The following is a 24,884-nucleotide window of genomic DNA, read 5'->3' as shown; positions in this document are numbered from 1 at the left end:
TCTATGGGTGGGAAGTTGCAGGACTCGACTCTGTGAAGTGTCATTTTGCCTGCAAGTGTGGGAACGGACTTTTATTTACAGACGGCCACAAAGAGCCTTTGCTCGAAGCAAACAAGTGTATAATATATATCATGGAGAAATAGCTATGACATAATTTTTTTGAGCAGTCATGTCCATGTAGATGAACTGTAATTTATGGGATTTTCCAATTGTGTTTACTTTCATCCAAAAGCCATAATTAGCACTAGTCCAGATCATGAAAAGATTTTCTAAAATGTATGTCTATTTTTAAAAGATTAATTGAATTTACAGCTTCTGGGTGTGATGTTTCCTGGGGCTGGAATTTATGTCTCTTTTACTGGGAAGTTGGAAAAAATATTCTCTCTCTCTCTCTCTCTCTCTCTCTCTCTCTCTCTCTCTCTCTCTCTCTCTCTGTGTGTGTGTGTGTGTGTGTGTGTGTGTTTACCATTTCTTTTAGTATCTTAACAAGAAGGCTTTCCTATATGAATATTCACTGAGAAGGAAAAAAAAATCCATACACACACACACACACACACACACACACACACACACACACACACACACGAAGTCGTAAGTAGTAGCAGATTTTGAGTAGGCCCTAACCACTGAGTCGACGTCTGGAGACTTGCTGACATTTTGAAAATAGTTTTTAGAACAAAATGTCAGAAGATGGCTGCTTTATCCACGCAAGAGTAACTTGTGTACAGCTGATGCTAACTAAGCCGCTTCTTACAAAGCTGTGTGAGGATGGATGACCACTGCGCTTTTTAAAAGAACTAATTATAGCCACAGATATATTCAACACTTTACATTTCGCACTTGCTGCATTCTGCCGAGCTTCTACACGCAAGAAGCGGTTGACCGACATTTGTACAGGCCAATGAGACGGTGGTATACTTGCTTTATTTTTAAAATGAGCCATCCGTGAGGAGACGTCCTGACGTAGGCGAACTTTCGACCAATGACGATGCTACCCTTTCAAGGCAGCTCATGGGGCAGCTGTGCTGTATTCACATTGAAATTAGGGGATTTAAAAAACCCGAACAGCTGTATTATTCAGACTTAAAATAAGAGCTTAGTTCCCCCAAATGGGCGTGACGTAAACATCTCATTAAATATTTTTAATTTTGAAAAAATAAAATCAGCGGCAATGGCTACACGGCTGCTGGCAGTGGATCACATGTGTGCAACCCGGTGGCTCTTTCTTTCCTTACATCACTGGGCTGTACTCTTCTTACTGCCTTGGAACTGAAGCGTAAAGCTCTGTACTATAGGTGAGGATGGATTCACACACGCTTTGTGCCCATTCTGTCTGAGTCGTATCTGTTAGCTGTGCAAACTACAGTCTTAGAGGAAAACTCCGAGCCTCTGTCCTGGAACCTCTTTACTTTTCTACGTTAATTCCTGTGGCTTTTTATAGACTAAACCTGAAAACTAGTAGGTGGTCCTTCTGTTCTTTGAGAGTTTCTTACTTTCTTCTAGCTTCATTGGTCTTGGGTAATATTGTGTAAGCTTTCCTCTGCTTTCAGGAGACGTGCTCACAACATAGGCTTTAATATAGATGGCAGAAGCATTGTGCCGTAACTCAGAGGTAGAGTGCTTGCCCGGCACACACAAGACTCTAGATTCCACCCTCTAGGTTGCAAACTGAGTAAAGACAGAGATGATTTTTGCAGCTGGTGTATGTTTGTCTGGGTAGGAAGGCGCTGAATTCATGAATGTGTTAGGTTTTGTCACTGGCTAACAAGTTGAGAGAATTGAGATGCAAATTGATTTCTTGTCCAGCTCTGGAAGTTGAGAGGCTCCCATCTAAATGCCGCCATGTTTGTTTTGCTCTGTGTACTCAGTAGAGATTCCACTCCTTGCTTTAACTGTTTTGCTTGCCACCACAGTCCCTTGACACTGATAGTGTCTCTTCAGGTCTGCTTCTGCCGTGTGATCCCTTTTATTATCTCTAGTCGAACCTGCTTTTGTCTTTCTCCATGGAGCCATACAATTCTACTGGAAGAATCTATAACTGGAAGGTCTTTGCATCAGGACCCTAATATTTATAACTGCAAAGCCCCCTTAGCCACGCATAACAGTCATTGTCCTAGGGTCTGAAGATAAATTTCTTTGGGAAGTCATTGTAAGCTCAACACAGCTTATTTGAAGAGAAATACGACAGAGATAAATGGTGACCTTGCTAATTCCTGTGTATACATACTTGGGACAATATTAAACCTTACATGTTTTTGTTGTTGTTGTTGTTTGATTGTAGTTTGTTGTTTTGTTTTGCTTTGTTTTCTGAAACAAAACTTTTAGTTTCATAGATTAGGCACGAGTAACAAAAATGATATTCACAGTACACACATTCATCAGTATAATCCCCGCTATTCTTCCAAGAAACCAGAATGAAAAATTTCACACATATGTGAACAGGCCAAGTTGCTGGTCAATAGAAACTTGTGTGTCTATGCATGTTGTATGTGTATAGGTAGGTATATGCATGTGTCTGTATATGTATATGTGTATGTGTTTCTGTGTTCGTATGTGTGTATGTATAAATGTATCTGTGTATGTGTGTATCTGTGTTTCTCTCTCTCTCTCTCTCTGTATGTGTGTGTGTGTGTGTGTGTGTGTGTGTGTGTGTGTGTGTGATATTCTTCATTATGACTTGGGACATCTTTTCACTGTACCTGTCCATGTTATTAGGTTAAAAGTACCACTGATATTTTGATAGAATTTTCCCCCTTTTTAGCTGCCTGGGCCACATGATGCCAAGGGGACTGAAAATCCTGTGATGGATTCTGCCCCCCGCTCAGAACAATAGCTGTTGAAATTTGATTTGTCCATCTTCTAGGAAGACAAAGTGCCCCTTCAGTGTAGGCGAGTTGTCAGTGGGTACCATTTGTATTCTCTATTGCATGTTCACCTATTATAACATGATGATGTCATTATTCACATTATCTCTCCCATCATCATTATTATTATCCAGTGACCTCTGTCCTGGGGTGGAACTCCCTATAACAGATGGGAGAATCATTTATCGGAGTGCTTTCTGCCACACAATTCCCTGCCATTCTGAGTTTATATTGAGATGGGCTGCTTTTGGAACAAAGGCAGCCTGATCATAATTTGTCAGTGTTCTTGGTAGCTATATATCACCAAAGCTCTCTGCCAGTCCTTCTGGGACCCAATTATTTATGGAGCCGACAATATGGGCTAACACGTCTTGTTATGAATGCCATTATTACAATAGAAGCCTCACTGTCTTGGATGGTGAGGCAGCAGAAGTTCTGGTTGGTCAAAAATCCCATTAACTATGAGTTAATTCACACCGCCCCAGGTGATCCCCCGGTGCCCCAGGTGAGCATAGGAGTCCCACGGGAAAAGTTCTGTTTTTATTTTTTGTCCCCCTCTATCCTAACTGGAGAGATTTGTTGATGGCTGTAGTGTGTGGCTTCTGCCTAGTTTAAGTACCTATGGTGGAGTTTTCCAAGTTCTCAAGGAGTAGAAATGAAAAGATTAGGGCTCTGTCTATTATAATTGAATGAGGGAAACCACCTGAAGCCTATACATTCCGCACATCTCCAAAGTGATGGAGAAATAAATATCAACAGGGCCCAGCTTGGATAACTGAAGCATGCGAGGGGACTTGAATGCCAACTGCTTTGGTGACTTCTTGCCAACTGCTTTCTTCTTAAGTTCCCTCACTCCTGTTGGGTCACCTTGATTTAAATCAGGTCTCCACATCTGTTTGTAAGATGCCTCATAAGGGCAAAGAATAGAAAGGCAACTAATTAGCCTGCAAAAAAGTTAAATTCCTGTTGAATAAAAACTGTGCTCCCCATTAGGTGGAGGGAAGCAGAAATAGGAAACTATCCTGATTTGATAAAAGAAGTGGGGGTGCTGTCATCTTTATAATGGTTCCCGGTACATTTGTATACAAAAGAAATGGAAGGACCATTTTCACTGGTTAAATTATTTGAATTGGAGGTTTTTGATACACTGGCTTAGCAGAGTTTGGTTCAACAAATATAGAGGTTCCTATCCCGAAAGACACACCTTTCCAGCAAAGGCACTTAGAAGTACAACAGAATTATTCCTGTTCCTTTTTCCTTTATTAAAATAGCCTTTGAAGCAGGCGTAGTGCTTAAGAGATTAGATCTTATAGGGAAACATCACATATTGTATTTAAATATGCTAATCTCTGAGAGGAAATGAAGGATCTGAGCCTGTTCATTAAGAAATAAATTAATTCATCACCATCACATTCATCATCAATCATCATCCAGTTGTGTCCAGTTTTCAATTAAGTTTTTCCAAACCGCTTTGTGTCTTCACCAAAAGGACTGATTATCTCTGATGATGATTTTTTTTCTTTTGGTATTCGGATGTTGATGGCGGTTGAATTGGTACAAACACGCTGAATGCCATTGCTATTCAAGGAGTTAGGCAACAGCCGTTCAGTGCATACAAATACGTTACAATGACAAGGGGAAAGTCTTACGTCTTAAGATGGATTCTAGTGGCTACAAGGCAGCTTCTCAGATTACTGGGCCACATTTAAAAAAAATGGTGTGAAATATAATACTCATTGAACATTCGGGATATATGCCTGTCATTCACACATTCCTGACTCACTCAGTGAGCCAATATTTACTAAGTACCCACGAGCCTGTGGTATCATGCTAGGGAATGAACATATGAGTAGTTGATGCTCTTCTTGCCTTGGTTGGGTTTCCTGTCTAAAGTCTAGGAAATCGGACTCAAATGGCATGCCCATGTGCTTCTCCCTTGTTCTCCTTTTGCAGGGGGAGGGGTGTTTATTTGTTTTGTCCTCCCCATAGCAAATCCCAAAAGCCATGGTTATTTCACCAATGCCCTGATTGCTATACACAAGCCTCCTTCCTAGAGGTAATGAGTATTCCATGCCAGCATGGCACAAATTTCTAGCTCTCTCTTTTAGGCTTCTATGCAGAATGAGGATGTATGAAAATGTCTCACCATGCCTGCTACTTATCTCTAGATTCCTATAACATGAAGATGATCACAATCTGCCATCGTGCTGTTAAAATGATGCATAACCCGACCAGCACTCTGAAATGATCGAGTATTATTGCAGCCTCTTACAAGTTGGGCACTGAGATAATTTGGCTAGCATTGGAGAGAGAATGTTCCACAACCCCTGTGGCTCACCCTACACTGAATAAATATGGCATACTGCCGCTTCTGTTCTCCTTGTGTATGGAAGAACAATTAATGTGTCAAAAAAAAGGAAGGAAAAAAAAACCCATGATATATCCAGACCCATGTTAAAATTGCTAGACTACATTAAATCTGTTTTAAAGTTACTATACAACATAACAAGATGTGGCTTTCTGTGACGTATTAGACAACTTGAGGGTGTCTTACAGTGGCTTCATGACTTCTGTGTCCATTAATGATCCCACAGTGGTTTATGTGTTTCTTTTAAAATTCTCTTGGGTTACCAACATTCATATAGACGTTCAGATATAGCAAGTTTTATTTAGATAGTATAAATGAAGCAGTTTAAAAATGCAAACATGTAGACTTCTGTTTAGAGAAACAAACAAACATGGAATTTATGGGCTCCCTGCAATTGTTTCTGGTCCACTATTTCTCTAACACTTAAACATATACCTAAGAAAGCTTGCGAAGCCTTTGCAGAATGCAAACAATGGATTGCTTTCCTGTGAGCATTCCAAAGGAAGGAAGGCAGGAAGGAGCCTGGGGAAGTCAAAAGGGCATTTTTGTCCATTTTATCTGCTGACATAGTTCATGCAACTCAATTAATGAATATTCTAGGTCATAGTGTTTGCTCGATACGTATATGTGACCTGAATGAATGAATGGGTTCTCCATTTTTACAGATAAACTTTTTTACAAAGGCTTAAAAGGGAGCTTAATCTCTGAAGTACAGAAGGAGAGCCATTAATTTTTCTTTATAGGTAAAAGTAGAATACACTCATGTCTTTTTTTACATGAGAACAAATGTGTCCATGTTAGGATATTAGATTGTAATATTTGCTTTTGAAAAAAATTACATATATTTATTTATTTTATGTCTATGAGTGTATGCATGAGTCTACATATGTGTGCCGTGTGGGAATTCAGAAGAAAACATTAGATTCCCTGGTACTAGGCTTGCAGATTGTTACATGCCAGCATATGTGTGCTGGAACTTGAATCCTGGTCCTCTGCAAGAGTAAAAAGTATTCTTAATCTTGAGCTGTCTCTCCACCTCAAATCATACTTAGTTCACGTTTTTAATATTTTGTCTATTTTTGAGATTATACTTACATCATTTTGCCTTTCTTTTCATCCTCTAAGATCTTCCATGTACTTCCCTACTGTTATTTTTCAAATCCATGTTCGTTGTATAATTGTTCTTACATACATATGTTTTCATATTAGTTACTATAAATACATAAATCTTATACATGTTTATATAATATATAATGAATATATTACAAATATACATTTATATAACTATACAATGATTATATATAATATATTATTAAATTATATATAACTTAATATAACTATATGTGATAGCTATAAAGATATACAATACATGCACTTTGTGTGTATAAATATATATTTATGCATATACAAATAAATAATAAATATACTTATGAATAAAACTTATTGATAAAATAGCAATATGTGTTGGTATATTTTTTAATAAAATATATGTTTATATACTATATATGTATATATACTATGTATATTCTTTCTTTTTTGCCACTGGCTGCTATATATTCTTTTTTTTTTATTAACTTGAGTATTTCTTATATACATTTCAAGTGTTATTCCCTTTCCCGGTTTCCGGACAAACATCCCCCTCCCCCCTCCCCTTCCTTATGGGTGTTCCCCTCCCAACCCTCCCCCCATTGCCGCCCTCCCCCCATAGTCTAGTTCACTGGGGGTTCAGTCTTAGCAGGACCCAAGGCTTCCCCTTCCACTGGTGCTCTTACTAGGATATTCATTGCTACCTATGAGGTCAGAGTCCAGGGTCAGTCCATGTATAGTCTTTAGGTAGTGGCTTAGTCCCTGGAAGCTCTGGTTGCTTGACATTGTTGTACTTTTGGGGTCTCGAGCACCTTCAAGCTCTTCCAGTTCTTTCTCTGATTCCTTCAATAGGGGACCTATTCTCAGTTCAGTGGTTTGCTGCTGGCATTCGCCTCTGTATTTGCTGTATTCTGGCTGTGTCTCTCAGGAGCGATCTACATCCGGCTCCTGTCGGTCTGCACTTCTTTGCTTCATCCATCTTGTCTAATTGGGTGGCTGTATATGTATGGGCCACATGTGGGACAGGCTCTGAATGGGTGTTCTTTCAGTCTCTGTTTTAATCTTTGCCTCTCCCTTCCCTGCCAAGGGTATTCTTTTTCCTCATTTAAAGAAGGAGTGAAGCATTCACATTTTGATCATCCGTCTTGAGTTTCGTTTGTTCTAGGGATCTAGGGTAATTCAAGCATTTGGGCTAATAGCCACTTATCAATGAGTGCATACCATGTATGTCTTTCTGTGATTGGGTTACCTCACTCAGGATATTTTCCAGTTCCAACCATTTGCCTACGAATTTCATAAACTCGTTGTTTTTGATAGCTGAGTAATATTCCATTGTGTAGATGTACCACATTTTCTGTATCCATTCCTCTGTTGAAGGGGATCTGGGTTCTTTCCAGTTTCTGGCTATTATAAATAAGGCTGCGATGAACATAGTGGAGCACGTGTCTCTTTTATATGTTGAGGCATCTTTTGGGTATATGCCCAAGAGAGGTATAGCTGGATCCTCAGGCAGTTCAATGTCCAATTTTCTGAGGCACCTCCAGACTGATTTCCAGAATGGTTGTACCAGTCTGCAATCCCACCAACAATGGAGGAGTGTTCCTCTTTCTCCACATCCTCGCCAGCATCTGCTGTCACCTGAGTTTTTGATCTTAGCCATTCTCACTGGTGTGAGGTGAAATCTCAGGGTTGTTTTGATTTGCATTTCCCTTATGACTAAAGATGTTGAACATTTCTTTAGGTGTTTCTCAGCCATTCTGCATTCCTCAGCTGTGAATTCTTTGTTTAGCTCTGAACCCCATTTTTAATAGGGTTATTTGTTTCCCTGCGGTCTAACTTCTTGAGTTCTTTGTATATTTTGGATATAAGGCCTCTATCTGTTGTAGGATTGGTAAAGATCTTTTCCCAATCTGTTGGTTGCCGTTTTGTCCTAACCACAATGTCCTTTGCCTTACAGAAGCTTTGCAGTTTTATGAGATCCCATTTGTTGATTCTTGATCTTAGAGCATAAGCCATTGGTGTTTTGTTCAGGAAATTTTTTCCAGTGCCCATGTGTTCCAGATGCTTCCCTAGTTTTTCTTCTATTAGTTTGAGTGTGTCTGGTTTGATGTGGAGGTCCTTGATCCACTTGGACTTAAGCTTTGTACAGGGTGATAAGGATGGATCGATCTGCATTCTTCTACATGTTGCCCTCCAGTTGAACCAGCACCATTTGCTGAAAATGCTATCTTTTTTCCATTGGATGGTTTTGGCTCCTTTGTCAAAAATCAAGTGACCATAGGTGTGTGGGTTCATTTCTGGGTCTTCAATTCTATTCCATTGGTCTATCTGTCTGTCTCTGTACCAATACCATGCAGTTTTTATGACTATTGCTCTGTAATACTGCTTGAGTTCAGGGATAGTGATTCCCCCTGAAGTCCTTTTATTGTTGAGGATAGCTTTAGCTATCCTGGGTTTTTTGTTATTCCAGATGAATTTGCAAATTGTTCTGTCTAACTCTTTGAAGAATTGGATTGGTATTTTGATGGGGATTGCATTGAATCTCTAGATTGCTTTTGGTAAAATGGCCATTTTTACTATATTAATCCTGCCAATCCATGAGCATGGGAGATCTTTCCATCTTCTGAGGTCTTCTTCAATTTCTTTCCTCAGTGTCTTGAAGTTCTTATTGTACAGATCTTTTACTTGCTTGGTTAAAGTCACACCGAGGTACTTTATATTATTTGGGTCTATTATGAAGGGTGTCGTTTCCCTAATTTCTTTCTCGGCTTGTTTCTCTTTTGTATAGAGGAAGGCAACTGATTTATTTGAGTTAATTTTATACCCAGCCACTTTGCTGAAGTTGTTTATCAGCTTTAGTAGTTCTCTGGTGGAACTTTTGTGATCACTTAAATATACTATCATGTCGTCTGCAAATAGTGATATTTTGACCTCTTCTTTTCCGATCTGTATCCCCTTGATCTCCTTTTGTTGTCTGATTGCTCTGGCTAGAACTTCAAGAACTATATTGAATAAGTAGGGAGAGAGTGGGCAGCCTTGTCTAGTCCCTGATTTTAGTGGGATTGCTTCAAGTTTCTCTCCATTTAGTTTAATGTTAGCAACTGGTTTGCTGTATATGGCTTTTACTATGTTTAGGTATGGGCCTTGAATTCCTATTCTTTCCAGGACTTTTATCATGAAGGGGTGTTGAATTTTGTCAAATGCTTTCTCAGCATCTAATGAAATGATCATGTGGTTCTGTTCTTTCAGTTTGTTTATATGATGGATCACATTGATGGTTTTCCGTATATTAAACCATCCCTGCATGCCTGGGATGAAGCCTACTTGATCATGGTGGATGATTGTTTTGATGTGCTCTTGAATTCGGTTTGCCAGAATTTTATTGAGTATTTTTGTGTCGATATTCATAAGGGAAATTGGTCTGAAGTTCTCTTTCTTTGTTGTGTCTTTGTGTGGTTTAGGTATAAGAGTAATTGTGGCTTCGTAGAAGGAATTCGGTAGGGCTCCATCTGTTTCAATTTTGTGGAATAGTTTGGATAATATTGGTATGAGGTCTTCTATGAAGGTTTGATAGAATTCTGCACTAAACCCGTCTGGACCTGGGCTCTTTTTGGTTGGGAGACCTTTAATGACTGCTTCTATTTCCTTAGGAGTTATGGGGTTGTTTAACTGGTTTATCTGTTCCTGATTTAACTTCGATACCTGGTATCTGTCTAGGAAATTGTCCATTTCCTGAAGATTTTCAAGTTTTGTTGAATATAGGTTTTTATAGTAAGATCTGATGATTTTTTGAATTTCCTCTGAAATTTTCCACTGGCTGCTATATATTCTTAAATATATAAATACAACATGATCAGTCTTCCTCATGTTTCTTGTATGTAAATGCTTTCAGGGCTGACCATTTGTATTGGATAATAAATGTGTGTGCTTTTCTCTAGGCAAGACTATTTCTCCTGCTCACTCCCAGCATCCCTTCTTGGCCTGCAGTGCTTTTCTAAGGTGAGGCCTAGCTCCCTCTCTCCCACATTAGCATATCTGCTGACGTCATCTTTGTTCAGGTCGTGTTTAGGCAGCCATGTTAGAAAGACTTCATGCCTACAGCTTCTCTACTATTTCTCACAGAAACTTCTTGTTCCTTTGGCTCTTTAATCTAGTTTATTTTCTCCTCTGTCATGTTAGACCATGCATTTCCATGTTCCTTCCTATTCGTTCCTATGTTCATTCCCCACAGTGATATAAGTTTCCTCTCCAACTATCATGTTCTATTGAAGTTTCCAATCAAGAACACGGTGAATGTTGTATCTGGAAATATATACCTTTAAAAGGTTATCTATTGATTCTTCTTCTATATGACATTATATCAAACCTTAAAAGAAATTTATATATTGCCTAGTGTATCAAGCTAGTGCTAAGACAGTAGTTTTCTTGTGTATACCACATATGGTCCCCTGCATCCGAGGAGAGCTGTGGGTGCCACCCAGTATCTTTGTGGATAGTAATGTTATATCACAATGTCCGAGGTTAGGTCCCCTAACAATGTGATAATACCTGTGTTTTCTGTCCCTTGAGCTTACACCGTTTTCTGCTATCACCTGCTATTTTTACATAAAGGTCCTGACGGTATTCTGTACAGATCTGGCCAGGTGAGCGTTCCCTGTCCATCTTTTCTCCCCCTCCCAGTCTTCTACTCCCTCCTTGTCCCCCTCTTCTCCTTCCTCTACTTCTTGTTGAGTATATTTTTGGAATCTGGTCTTATATAGCCCTGTCTGGCTTTGTATTTACCATGCAGCCAAATGTGACCTTAAACTTACTTTCCTGCTTCAAGTATTAAGTACTGGGATTACAGCCATGGACACAGAGAGCTATGTGCTGACTTACATATTTTTTATGATGTTCCACTTATTTTGAAAACTTCATTCAATATTCTTCCTGTCCAGGATATTACATCTTCATTTTTTGCCTTTTTTCTAATAGCCTTCATTTCAATTGTATTGAGTGTAGTCATATCTGCCTATCAAACTCTTTTCCGTGACTTGTGTCTGGAAGATAAGAATTACATTTTGTTTATGGTCATAATTTGAATACACAATCCAATCCATGGCTCAGTGTTTTAATGGAGAGAGAGAGGAAGGGAAGAAATAAAAATATTCATCAATATTTATTGATTCAGTATTGATAATATTCAAGAAATGTAATCACATTTTATCTCTACCATTGAATGAATGGTAAAGAAAGTATGGTACGCACATAACGGCATTTTATGCAGCTGTAAAGGAAAATTAAATCATGACATATGGAAGAAAACGAATAGAACTGGAAATTGTCACATAAACTCCACTGAAACTACTGCATGCCTTCTCTTATATGTGAAATCTATATTTAAAGTTGGAGATATGTGTGAACATATGTGTGTATATTAATGTGTATAGGTCATAAAACTAGAAAGGGATTCACGATAGAGAAAAACAAGATCTTAAGTAGCGGTGGTGGGGGAAGAGGGTAACTGAATATTTCTCATAAGAAAGCAGAAGGAGGGGTTAACTACAGGAAGAAAAGGAACCAACCAAGGGCAGTAGGAGGCACAAACATGGGGGAGGGGATAAAGGAATACATGCTGTGCGTGGCAGTTAACATTTATCCTGACCAAAAAAGGCTAGATAACAAAGGAAAGAAAGACAGGAAAAAAAGTCCTCAGATATTATTCTTAGTGGATATTATGAATTTCTAAATTAGCAATAACTTTTTTCCTAAATTTAAAAAATACAGAAGAGAAGGGAGGATTTTAAAATTTCTAAAATTATGTGAGTCTTTAGGAAGGGAACTCCTTACTTCTTACTATAAAGTCTAAGCTCTATTATCTTCTGATATTTATATTCCCATTTTATAGTGATATATGTGTGTGTATATGTATGTATATGTTTATGTATAGGTACATATATTTGAATTTCTTGGGGGAATCTTAGTTTCCACTTGTATCGAGACCCTCCAGCATGCTTCTTTTCTAGTGGACAACACATACCAGTATTACAGAAAATGAACAAAAGAGCCAATGCTGTAAAAGAATCTTAAATATCCCAGCTTAGGATCAAGAACATTTGAAGTGACAATATTATTTGGTTTTTCAAACACATCTAAAAGACCAGTACAGAGTTTTTACAGAGTCGAATGTTGCTGATTTGAATTTGTGTTCTTGTTGATACCTGTAAGGGACTTAGACAGGCCATTACTCTGAAGCTCTGCATAGCAACGGTTTAACGATGCTCGTGCCTATCTCAGGCAGCTGAGGAGTCTAAGGCACGTAGAGGTTAAGTAACACACACAAGGCCATACATCTCATGTGAGACTTAGGTAAAATAGTAACCCACGTTGGATAAACTCAGGGCTAATCCTATAAAGGTTCTCATAAGATTTCAATGTGGAGCCTAGATAATGTAAAGAGCTTGTTTTCAGAGATGGCTGCAAGCTCAATTATGTTTAATATAATAAGCATCCATATTATGATTAAAATTTCATTTCAAGGAAATGATTGGGCGAATGTGGCCGTTTACGGGCATTATTTCATGTAATCATCACAAAGGTCTTATGAAATTGGTACTAATCTTTCCCCCAAACTCGCTTTATAAAAATTCAACCTGCATCAGGTATTTGAACCGGTAGTACAATAAAAAATACCCTTAGAGTCTCTCCTGGCTTTCCTCACTCAATCTGTGGATTTAAATTTTATTTTATTAAGCCTCTTCTCCAGCTGATATCATTGTGTATTGGCAATTTCTAGAAAGCATATTTGGAGAGCAGAGAATAAGAAAGGAAATCTTGGAGGTTCCTGCCAAACAGTGATGAATTAAAAATAGAAAGAAAATAAACTCGGGGTAGTGATCGGATATCTCAGTGGTTAAAAGCACAATTTTGTGCTTACAGATGGGACATGCTGGGATCCATAGATCTATGTCAGGTGACTCAGATCTGCCGATATCTCTAAGGCTAGGGCACTAATATCCTTTTCTGGACTCCACTGGCAACTGCAGTCATGTGTACACACACACACACACACACACACACACACACACACACAGTGCAGTCATGTGCACAAACACACACACATGCACACAGTGCAGTCATGTGCACAAACACACACACACAAACACACACACAGTGCAGTCTTGTGCACACACACACACAGTGCAGTAATGTGCACACACACACACACACACACGCACACAGTGCAGTCATGTGCAAACACACACACACAGTGAAGTCATGTGCACAAACACACACACAATTTTAAAATGATTTTTTTAAAAAAACTCTTATAAAAAACAAGTCACTAATACTACTTTTTCAAAACCTCTTATAAAAGTAAGTCATGGATACTACATTTTCAAGTTGGAGAAAATTATGATCTATCAGCTTTAAAGAAGACAGATACCTATGGCAAAATTAAAGGACAGCAATGAAAAGATCTTTAGCTGGCCACAGAATGCTTTCTCTCCCTTGGTTTTCTCTCACGAAAATAGGAAAAACTCTTTTTTGCAAATGCCACCCAGGACTGTGGGTATAACCCAGTGGCCAAATGCTTACCTATCATGTGTGAGGCCCTAGGATTGATCCCCTGCACAGGGGACGGAAAGAGTCTCAAGGGTGAGCCCGTGAACAGGATTGCAACTTAGAAGCCATGTTTGAAATTCCAAATGCTTACTGTTGAATGTGGGAAGTGCTGTTCTCTTTCTTTAAAAATGTACCTTAAGCCTTTTGGAACTGCACCGTTTTCCACTCTATGGGAAGCCAATAAATCTCTATTCTTTCTCTTTCCACTCAGCAGCTCCCAGTAAAAAGGAAAAACGCCAGAGCCATCCAGGCATCGTGCTGGCTGTGGCTTTTCTGCATGCTCCATTGAGAGGCCTAATAGTTAAGCCAATGTGTTGTGCTGTGTGCAGCTGAACGTTGAGCCACTGGCAGGGACAGTGCGTGCAACAGTTGGGATAGTCATTGTCGAGGAAATAGTCACAAAGTGAAACAAGACCTTATACATGCTTTGAAGCTGCTCCGCTGTCTTTTTCATGCTTGTGAGACACCCATTTTGTTTTCTTATTCTACCCAAGAAAGCGTGCATAGAATAGGGCACAACGTTTTTCATGAGTCTGCTCTCTTGTCTGAGCTGAAAAAGCGAAGACGGGGCAGGCAGCATATCTGATTTATTTTTTTTTTTCCGGAGCTGGGGACCGAACCCAGGGCCTTGCGCATGCTAGGGAAGCGCTCTACCACTGAGCTAAATCCCCAACCCCGAATACCGATTTAAATAGCATCCTGGTAGCAATTGCCTGTCTGTGTCCATGTTAGGGTTCTGTCTCAGTGTGCGAATTCAGCACGAAGTGGCTACAGGGGCACTCATTTTGTAATCATATGAAAATATTAAGAAGAGGAATTTCTAGTCTGTCAAACTAGAATCCAAAGCCTCAACGTTGAATTATATGGGTCTGCAGGAAAGCACGCTCAGAGCATGGGGCTTCTTCCTCCTAGCTCTGTAAGTGCAAAACTCAAGCGTCTTTCCATCAGTAGCTCACGATAAGGATACATCTGTCAGACATGAGCACATACCTCCAAAACAGTCCTAAAATAACTAATGCGTCCAGCTTTGCTGAGATTAAACTCATTGACTCTTGGGGACAATCGAAGGCTTAGACTACTTCGGAGTTGTGACAAGTTTGAAGGACCCAAACATCACAACAAATACTCATAGTCATATATGATATGTATGTATACATATTAGGATTTTTAAAGAAAACACTTCAAAATCTTCACGAATTTTTGTTAAAGAATAAAGATGGAGGGATCATTCTGACATTGAGTTAAAAGACTGTCTAACTCAATTAATAGAAAGCTGAAAAACAAGACTAACCAAGGCCAGCTTTGTTGCAATTAATGTGATTATCAGTTGTACCTGACACTCATAGTAGTTTCTAATGTGTTTCGAACCTACTCTTAAGCCAGTTTTTATCTGTGAGCTTATAATATCCCCCCGAGCAGTGTTTCTGCGACTGCTGTAGAAACAGTGGTAACAAATTTGGTCCAATTCGGAAATGATTGAGAATTGTTTTCAGTTTCGTGAAATACCGGGGCCTGTTCTCTTTGTGCTTGAAGTGAGACTGAATACTGGTCTTCTGCCAGAGATGAATATTTCTGTTTATATTGTCAAGACCAGAGTGGCCAGTCAATAATCAATTAATCAAATTCTAAATGATAAAGATGACAAGTGACTCTGCTCTCGTACGTGTGGTTTAAAATGATCTGGCTTTTCTTCGTAGAAAGTACATTTATTGAAGTGATTTAGCCCATGACATTTATCTTAGAACATGTATTTTAAAAGTTGAGAATCTTTTCCATGGGCTAAAAATATTTACCCTTTTATAGTTCACGGGTGGGTCCTGAACCTCCCAGGTATTTATAGCATCGATGGCACCTCTCTTTTGCTTTGCTCAATTATGCAAACTTGGCATGAATGGGATATGTGAATGAAGGAGATGATTCAGAACACAAAAGATTTCAAATTTCCACAGTATTGAGAAATACAGCTTTTAAAATTAAAATCAAACACAGTTGGAACATTATCTCAATTGATAGTGAATAAAAATGTCTCACTCTGATAAACCAATGACAGATCAGATGTTTCCAGAAAGAATAGAAAACACTTTCGTTTCCACTGGGAAATTTCTTCAAGATTAAAATGCCTGCTCGCTCCAATCCACGATGGCACTCAAACTGGTCCTTCTTTGCTGTTTTACCATTGTGTCATTTTCTGGCAGTATGAACTGTGCCTTGTTGAATTTATGAGTTCTTGATTTGCTGATTTCTAAGGTAGGGAAACATAAGAATGTAATTTATGTATTTCCTGTAAAGAACAAACAAATCACTATCTTCAGAATCGTCAGAGGAAGGATGGGCACGCAGGAAGGGTTCAGTAGAGTCAAACTAATTCCATTAATTATCCAAACTGGCTTGCCTTACAAAAGCATAAAAGTCATGCAGATTGCCTTGTAATCTTTCTTTCATGGTCTCTCATTGGATGAACCTAATTATATAATAACTCCCTTGAGAGCAAAACACATGCCATGTTCTGCTTTGATACCATTGATGAAGTGTCAAAGAAAACTCGTTGTGTAAGGGGTCAATTTTTGTGGATCTAAGATCAAGAATTTATCAAGGTGTGCATGGCTCCTGTTCTGTTGGAGAGAGCAGTATGAAAGATAAAACAAAAAATGGTCACTTGTTCTATCTCCTGCCACCTTGTACTATACAAAAATGTTTTATCCTGTGGAGACCAGACCTTGCCAACAAGGTTCTGTTGGGTCTTATATCCAAGATGTTTCGATAAGAAACTCCATACTCCTGCTGCCAAAGACATATCTGCTATGGTAAACAGTTATTAGTAGATTTATTTAAAACTTCGTGTTCCTGATCTGGATACGTTGGTTCACGCCTATCATCCAAGCACTGGGACAGCAGAGGCTGGAGTCTACCCAACCTGAACTATATACGAACTTCTTGTCCAAAGGGAAGAAGAAGAAAATTATCGTGTACTTGTGATTGAAAAAGTCCCGGATCCATGGAGGTAGGGAGTATGCTGAATGCTCGCCCTGGGCTCTCTTTCAAAGGAACAAACAGAGCATTCACTACTCAAAGCAACAAAGAGCAGAACGTAGAGTTCAGCTTCCAGTCTATAGCCATTGCCAGAAACAGGATATCAGGACTGTGGTGATTTTTTGAGACAAGGTATTTCCATGCAGCTCAGACTTTTTGGAAACTCACTTTGTCGACCATGTTGGCCTCTGACTTGCCAGTGTTGGGGGTATTAAAGGCATGTGCCACGCGATGCCTGGATTCCAGTGATTTTAAAAAGGAATTGCAGGCACAAAACTCCTACACTAAGAGCTGGGCAGTTTCCCCAAGTAAGTGTGGAATTCTAAGAATGATGTAGAAGCCTGAAAGACAACCAAGTTGACTGACCCAGAGGTGTCTTTTTAACTCCATCTCTGATATTGATGTGCCCCTTGTGCATTCCCTTTGGAAAAAAGGGGGCTTTAGAAATCGGCAGAGGGTTTAGAGTACACAGGCACTCATGTAACACATGTAAAATAGAGCAGGATGGGTGGTGCTGGCCTTCTTACATCCTCGTTTCCAGTAAGTGATTCCCTGTGCTCTGTTTTGTAATAACCGCTACCCGTGCCACTCCTGAATATGGATGCAAATAGTTATAGCGCAATGCTTTAATTTTATGACTTTTACATGTCTGGTTAGTAGGCAAATGATGTGAAGGGGCAAGTAGGTTTTGTCTAGTTGCTAAGGAATAAAAATAACATGTGTCTTTATTACTTTGCTAGCAGTCTATTTATATATTTCTGGAGGATGTGACTTGTAGAGAAAAATATGCATATATTTTGGACATACCTGAGATTTCTCAATTAAAATTAATAAAAACCTCTGCTTTGGTAATATAGGTGCCTTTTTTTTCTTTCTTCCTCCCTTCCTTTGTTTCTTTCTTTGTTTCCAGCAAAATGGCAGGCTTGGTATATGGTGATAGCAGATAATGACTATTCCTACACCTCCAATTTAGCCTTACTTTGAATTGCGAACAGGATTTCTAGGAATTGTATCCCATTTCAACCATGCAAGGTAGGAGGAAAAGGCATATGTCTTCATGGCTGTTCCTACCAGAGGCCAATTTGTAATAGAAATCGTCCATGAAAACTCTAAAAGTCCTCTCACCTTTGGTTAGCCTTTACTCCTAACAGCCTACTATCTCAATCTTCACAGCAGATGGTAACCTTTGTTAGTGCATGCAAACCATTCACTAAAATGCCAGAGGTTAGGCCATCACACGTCTGGTGAATGACATTTGACTAGAAGAGCATTGTGGGGATTGGCATGGAAAGATGTGACTCCAGCCAGGTGATTCTCCCACATTGGAAAACCTAAGAGAACAAAAATGAGTTTCCCTTTTTACATACCTGGTCCTGTCAAGCCCTTATTCAGAATAAAATGATAACTCAAACTATTGCCTAAACTAATAGAATTGTGATTCCACGTGGTTTGACTTGAAACCACTCGATATCTCTGAAACGTTTAGGTTGCTTGTACGTTGTGTAATATACAAAAGTCTAAAATCAAAGAGAGAGCAGAGCCTGTGGTAAAATCGGTTGCTAATACATGAATATTGTGTTGCCTCTAACTGCAGCAAGCCCACATATCTTTGTGAACCAAGCGTTACCATTTGTTTTCATGCCACTGTGATTCATAATAAGCCAGCATTCTGAGTTAATAAAGCCGTTTTGTAGACTCTCATGCCTTTGACGCTGTGATAATTTGGCAATCAGTTACAGTAGGAAAAATATCTTATACAGTAGCCCCAGTGGTCTCTTTTACACAGTACAATGCATGCCTTCTACCCTGAGATTGTTCTTTAGTGTTTAGGTTTCATAAAGCCTCTTTTTACTAAATACAAAAAAAAAAAAAAAAGGAAAATTGCTACATGGTTCTAAGAGAGATAAAATCAAAATGAAATGAGGGTAACCTATTTATTAATAATCCCTCTCTCATAGAGGGCTCTATTCTGCTCATAAGCTAATGACTTATACTTTCCATTGGTACACTTACCTGGACCACATCCCAGTTCTACAAGATCCCTGGTGCACAAGAGTGTGAAAAGAAGCTACCTTACAAGCAAAGATGGCGGCCACGAGGAAGCCTGGGGATTTTTGTAACTGAAGTTATTTGAAAAATCAGAATTTTCAGACCCCTAACTCTTTCTTTCAGGCCACATCAGGCAGAATAAGGAGCAGCTGCGGGAAGAAGACGAATGAAAAGTCAGGACGTGTGGTCGCTCCTGGGTGTGATCATTTGACAGCCCATCAGCTTCATTGTGGGACGACTACTTAGAAATTAAGATAAAAACCTTACAAACAAGGTTGTTCAGCTTGATTTGCAGACAAATGTGTTGCAATCTATGTTTAATTTCATTAGCACCAAAAACCCTCCTGCTGCTGTTTTCGTCTGTACCTTGTAAAATTCATATTTATTCTTGTTCATTTCATGCATGAATAAAACATATTTAGATCATCTCCAATCCTCGCCCCTCCTTCTATCTCCTTTTACATTTCCTCCCAACTTCATGTCCTCCTCTTTTTCTTTCTCCTCCCTCTCCTTTTTCATCCTCCATCATCCTCACTCCTTCCTCCTCCTTCCTTCCTCCACATCCCCTCTTTCTCCCAGTCCTCCTTTAATTCACTAAGTCTAATTAGGGAGACCTATTGTTCACAGCCGTAGGAGACTATCTCCTGGAGAGTGGGAGCCTTAAGGTGAACTGTGCCCTGAAGGAAACTGACTCCCTTCCTCTAGTAGTCATCAACTGCCAATACCTTTAACTAGGAACATGGTACAAGCTGCCTTATAAATCCTTATCTGTATACCCATAGATTGATGCAAGACATATTTCGAGTCAAAGAGGAGGGTTTATGCAAATGTGACAGTGAAAATAGTGAAGATATGTGACCAAGGTGCTGAGTATAACTGACGGTAAAATGCTTGGCCCAACTGGTACATTTCTGACATATGTACTCTCCTACCAAGTCTCAGGAAACTTTATGGAAGAGGAAAGGAAATATTTCAAAAGCCAGAGCTCCGAGAAGATTGTTGAAAAGAAAAAGATCCCCCGGACATGACAGAAGCATTTGTGTATGGACTCAGAGCAGCTGTGTTTGCAGACACAGGACAAGGACAAGCTTGTCAACACTGTGTGTAGAGACAGAGTTACAGGGTCTAAACTTCTTCATTTATAACAATAATTTTTCTTTGAAATTATACTCACATCATTTACCCTTTCCTTTTTTTCCATCCTATGCTTTCCATGGTACCCCACCATCCACATACCCCAACCTTGTTCTCTGTTGCAAATTCCTGGTCTCATTTTCTTTAATTGAGTGTGTGTGTGTGTGTGTGTGTGTGTGTGTGTGTGTGTGTGTGTGTGTGTGTGTTTTGTCTATTTATTCTAAACAGATAAACACAAACTTATCAGTCTATATAATGTTTCCTGTTTATATGCCATCTCATATGATATGATCTCAAAGATAACAACTTAATATTGGGTAACCAATAAAGTTCTGCCTTACAAACTCAAAGTGATGGGAGCTACTAGGCAACAAATTAGCTGAGGTCTGTAAGTTACTAGTTTCACTAGTCACATATGATGCACAGAAAGAAAGAAAAAAAAGGTTCAGGAATAAAGGTGAATCTGCCACAATTCCCATTGTACATATATTTCTTATAGGCCACACATAAAGTCATTTTGTGAACGTGAAGCTATTTTTTGACTAACATTTGACTTTGGGTTTATTCTCTGTCTAGTGAGCTTGATTCTAATATCTGACACGTATCTTCTCAAACTTGTTAGCTTTTTAATTGTTTTGTTCACCATTAAGTCATTTTATTTTAAAAGGGAACCTAGACTCCGTGAGTGTGTACACATGTAAATTGTTAGAGAAGGGGAAACCTTGTAAATAGCATCTAGGACAGGAGACAGAACTTAGCCAAACACCACACTATAGCTGCCCAAAGCCTTTCTCTATCCCAACCCATGCTGTCCATTCAGAGGTGAGCACTGTTAATATTTCACATCAGTGTTGTCCGGTTCCTCACCACCCAGAATGGCCCTGGATGTTTATATGCTGCTCTTTCTCAGGTTCATCTATTTAAAAGCCCAAATAAGACAGTTTTTTTCCTAATTCTGGGGCTGCTCAAAAACTCAGGATCAGAGCATTAGCTGACCTGTGTAATCAATGATGGTTCTCATCCTGATTGGCAGGAAGCCATCTTCTCGTTATTACCTCATGTCATGGTTGGAGGAAGAGGAGGAGGAGGAGGGAAAGGAGGAGGAGAAAGAGGAGAAGAAGAGGAGAGAGACAGAGAGAGACAGAGAGACAGAGAGAGACAGAGAGAGAGAGAGAGAGAGAGAGAGAGAGACAGACAGACAGACAGACAGACAGAGAGACAGAAAAAGTGAGCTAGATTTTCACCTTTAATCTTCTAGGGTACTAATCTGACCATGAAGCTCTACTTTGATGACCTACTTCTTCCTTAGAGGATCAATGTCCAAAAGGCATTTCCTTGGGAAGTGGAAAGTGGAGTTTCCTCATAGGAATTTCTGAGAAAAAAACATTCAGTCAGAAAAAAACATTGCATTTCATTACGCAATATCTTCCACCATCTTTTACTTTGCATGGAAAGTATGTTTTGACAAAATTGGATTGTGTGTTTTAAAGTCATGATGTTGACCTTAGGAATGTCATGTCTTCAAATGCTTTAAAGCCAGTATTCTCTTTCTGCAAGGTTCTCTTGAATTGTGCATTTAGTCTATGGCTTTCCTCTACCCTGAGCCCTCCACATTTCAATTCTATTTAGAAAGCCAGGCACAATGGAATCTAAGCATTTGAGGTGATCCATATGGTAAGCTCACAGGCATCCTCTCCCCATCACCAGAGAGGTGCTGCAGGTAGAGAGAAAAGCTCTGTTTCTAAAATCAATCCTGGGTCTAATCCATTTGACATTCGAATAGTCTCAGTGGGTATCCATTTAAAAGCTGTAAGAAAGGCCCAGAGTTCTGTTGATAGTCAATCCAGACTTGTGGAAATCTCTAGACAGCTGGGCTCCAGGCCTTGGGTTCCATGAGGAGCGTGGAATTCTCCTTCAGTAACTTCTCTGTGGCAAACTCATTCCCAAGTTTTCAATCTTTCGTCAAACCATATGAGTTGTGAATTGATGGCTTAGGGATGTGCCCGAGGAATCTGAAATGCATCTGCTCCAGAAATGATCTTTCAACTGGCTTCCCATTTCTATGGATGCTGCTTTACCAACAGGAGTCAGGAAATGCTGGGATGTAAACTTTAGCCGGTGGTGAGTTTTGAGGCTGCCCATATAGGACCGGCCAGCAGGACAGATGTCTGCCTTCACTGTAATAGCTCTCGACTGCCCTGCAGTGCAGGGCCAACTCCATGCAGCTAAGCTTCTGCATCAGCAAAAGCATCAGAGGCCTTTCTACAGGACTGAGAAGCATGCAGCCTGTGCTGAACATTCGCGTTCCCTCTAGCACAGGAAGGTGAGCTTTTCCTGTTCTTCACTTCAGGAAGTTCACATTCACAGCCACTCTTTCTTCCTGTTTCCTTCTCTTTCTACAATACTCTCCTGCCTCTGCTGCCATGTTTGCTTAGCTGGATCTATGCTTCTCTCATGCCTTTTTCTTTTTCCTTTATTTGTTGGTCATATCTTCAGAGAACATCCTTGTTCGCTCAGTTAACGCAGGCTTTTTATCTAGTGTAGTTACCTCCTCTGATTTCTTGTGTTCATCAACCCTAATTACAACTGTATTGTTTAATGAGTCTCTCTTCATCTTGACCCTAAATTACCAGGAGTGATACACATCTGTTTTGTTAACTGCAGGGCTCTTTGAGCCTAGCTAGCAGACGTGTGCCTAGCAAACATGGTAAAACACCATATACAATCAATAAATGTCAGTGGAATTTATTGAGATGAGAATGAGGTCCAGAGAGGTTAGGCAACTTGTCTAAGTCAGGGAGCTAGCATTTGTCAACAGTAAGAAATTGAAACATACTCTAAAGCCCCATGTATTTTCAGTACAATTGTATTGCCAAATTGTGTTCCTTGAATATTAGTAGCCTAAGGAATCATAATAGGGGTTCCAAGAATAAACAGGCTATCCATTTATATACCTATAAAGTATAGGAGGAATACAATTATTTAAAGAAAAGTGTTTGTCTTTTTGCAGTATATCTCATGTGTTAATATAAAGACGTACCTAAGTGTTCACCAGGAAACTAGTATAGCACAACGTCACCCCTAGACAGTGTTTGCCTACAATTTGTGGCTGGTTTTTAAAGAAACAAGTATCTTAAAGGACAGTGGTACTCAGCATAAACCGTAATCTCTCTATGATGCCCTGTCTTTTAGGAAGATAGTAAGTACAAATTTCTCTTCCTGTATTAATTGCCTATTTTTCTTCTGGTCCTTTGAGAGTTGTATAGTTGTTATCCTCTTCTAAATATGGAGTAGCTGTGTAATATCTTGAGCAAACAAGGTTAGAAGCTTGGGAAAATAGTTAATACAACATATCTTTCATGTGAGCATTAGAGCTTTTCTTTGACCTCAGCATTCATATAAAACTGCTAGGGGTTGAGGTCAGGGGACATATACTTGTAATGCCAAATACTGAGGAATAAGCAACAGTCACATCCCTGGGGCTTATTGGCCAGCTTGTCCAGCCTAATAGGTGACCTTCAGAGCAATAAGAGACCCTGCCTCAGAGGACATAGATAAAGCCTAAGAAATAACACCTTAGATTGTTCCCTGTCCTTCAAATGTACAAACATATGTGAACTATATGTCCACTCATATGACAATGAACACATGAAAGAAAATAGCAATTAGAAATTAAAAATCAAGGACATATATATGGACTAAAACTTAGATTGTTTTAAATAAAAAAAATGGGGCTATTGTATGTTAAGGAATAACAGACTGGTAAGTATAAACTCACGAAAGTTAAGTGTCTAATTTCTTAGGTGTAAGCATTTTTCTCCTTTAGTTATGCTGTTTAAAAATGACTGAGAAATTTCATAAATACTGACTTCCCCTAATAGAGAACATTTGAAATTACTAAATAGCCAATCTAATTGCACCTTAATCTTGGTAAACTGAAGCACTGTGATCTCCATTCGAATTTCACATATGGTCCAACTTGCAGGACACAGGAGCATGAGCCAAAACCTATCTGCAGTTTTAAATAGATCGCATTATCTCTTTCCAAAGCCTACTCACTTGTAAGAGAGATGTTTCCCGGGGCGCAAGGAAGGAAACCCTAAGCAACACACAAAGCAACGTTTCTTTTATTTTATTTGTAATTGGAACAAGGAAAAGGTCTTCTTTTTCAGACTTTGGGTACTTGTGATTGATTCTGTTATTGTGAGGGGTACGCCAATCAGGAAAGAGCAACAAATACAAAATTCTATTTGAGAATAAAATGGGCTTCCAGCTTGTCTTCCTCCTGTATTATCACAACCTATCAACAAACTCATCTTTCCTTTTAAAGATTTATTTATTCATTTAATGTATGTGAGTACACTGTTGCTGTCTTCCGACACACCAGAAGAGGGCATCAGATCCCATGACAGATAGTTGTGAGCCATCGCGTGGTTGCTAGGAATTGAGCTCATCACCTCTGGAAGAGCAGTCAGCTCTCTTGACCACTGAGCCATCTCTCCAGCCCAACGAGCTCAACTTTTAAGGATAGAGTTTTGCTTTGTAGCCTTGACTGTCTTAGAACTCACTCTGTAGACCAGGCTGGCTTCAAACCTATAGATCTGCATGTCTCTGCCACCCAAGTGCTAGGATTAAAGGCATATGTCACCATAGCCTACCTCATAGTTGTGGTTCTTAAACCAAGGTATCTTCAGTGAAAAGTAGGTATGTTTATAAGTTGAATGTGTCTGGGTGGGTACTATCCATCC

The 24,884-nt window shown here is 39.3% G+C and overlaps 1 protein-coding gene and 1 long non-coding RNA gene across 7 annotated transcripts in view; one reads left to right on the top strand and one right to left on the bottom strand.

The window, feature by feature from the left end:
- Positions 1-24,884, top strand: part of Tenm2 (teneurin transmembrane protein 2) — a 1,226,262-nt gene that overhangs the window by 157,491 nt on the left and 1,043,887 nt on the right.
- The window catches only part of LOC120095250 (uncharacterized), a 37,338-nt gene continuing 28,334 nt past the window's right edge, over positions 15,881-24,884 (bottom strand). Inside the window, exons 3-4 of one of the 2 annotated variants that reach the window (XR_015631525.1) lie at positions 18,967-19,151; positions 15,881-16,165 (exon numbers count right to left, since the gene is read on the bottom strand). This is a non-coding gene — a long non-coding RNA (uncharacterized LOC120095250). The remainder of the gene's footprint in view (positions 16,166-18,966; positions 19,152-24,884) is intronic. The other variant, XR_015631523.1, reaches the window with a different exon arrangement.

Source organism: Rattus norvegicus, chromosome 10 (genome assembly GCF_021556685.1).
Source record: "Rattus norvegicus strain SHRSP/BbbUtx chromosome 10, alternate assembly SHRSP_T2T, whole genome shotgun sequence".
In the NCBI taxonomy this organism is placed as follows: domain Eukaryota; kingdom Metazoa; phylum Chordata; class Mammalia; order Rodentia; family Muridae; genus Rattus; species Rattus norvegicus.
The sequence above is the reverse complement of the archived record's forward strand: the minus strand, read 5'-3'. Positions and strand labels throughout refer to the sequence as shown.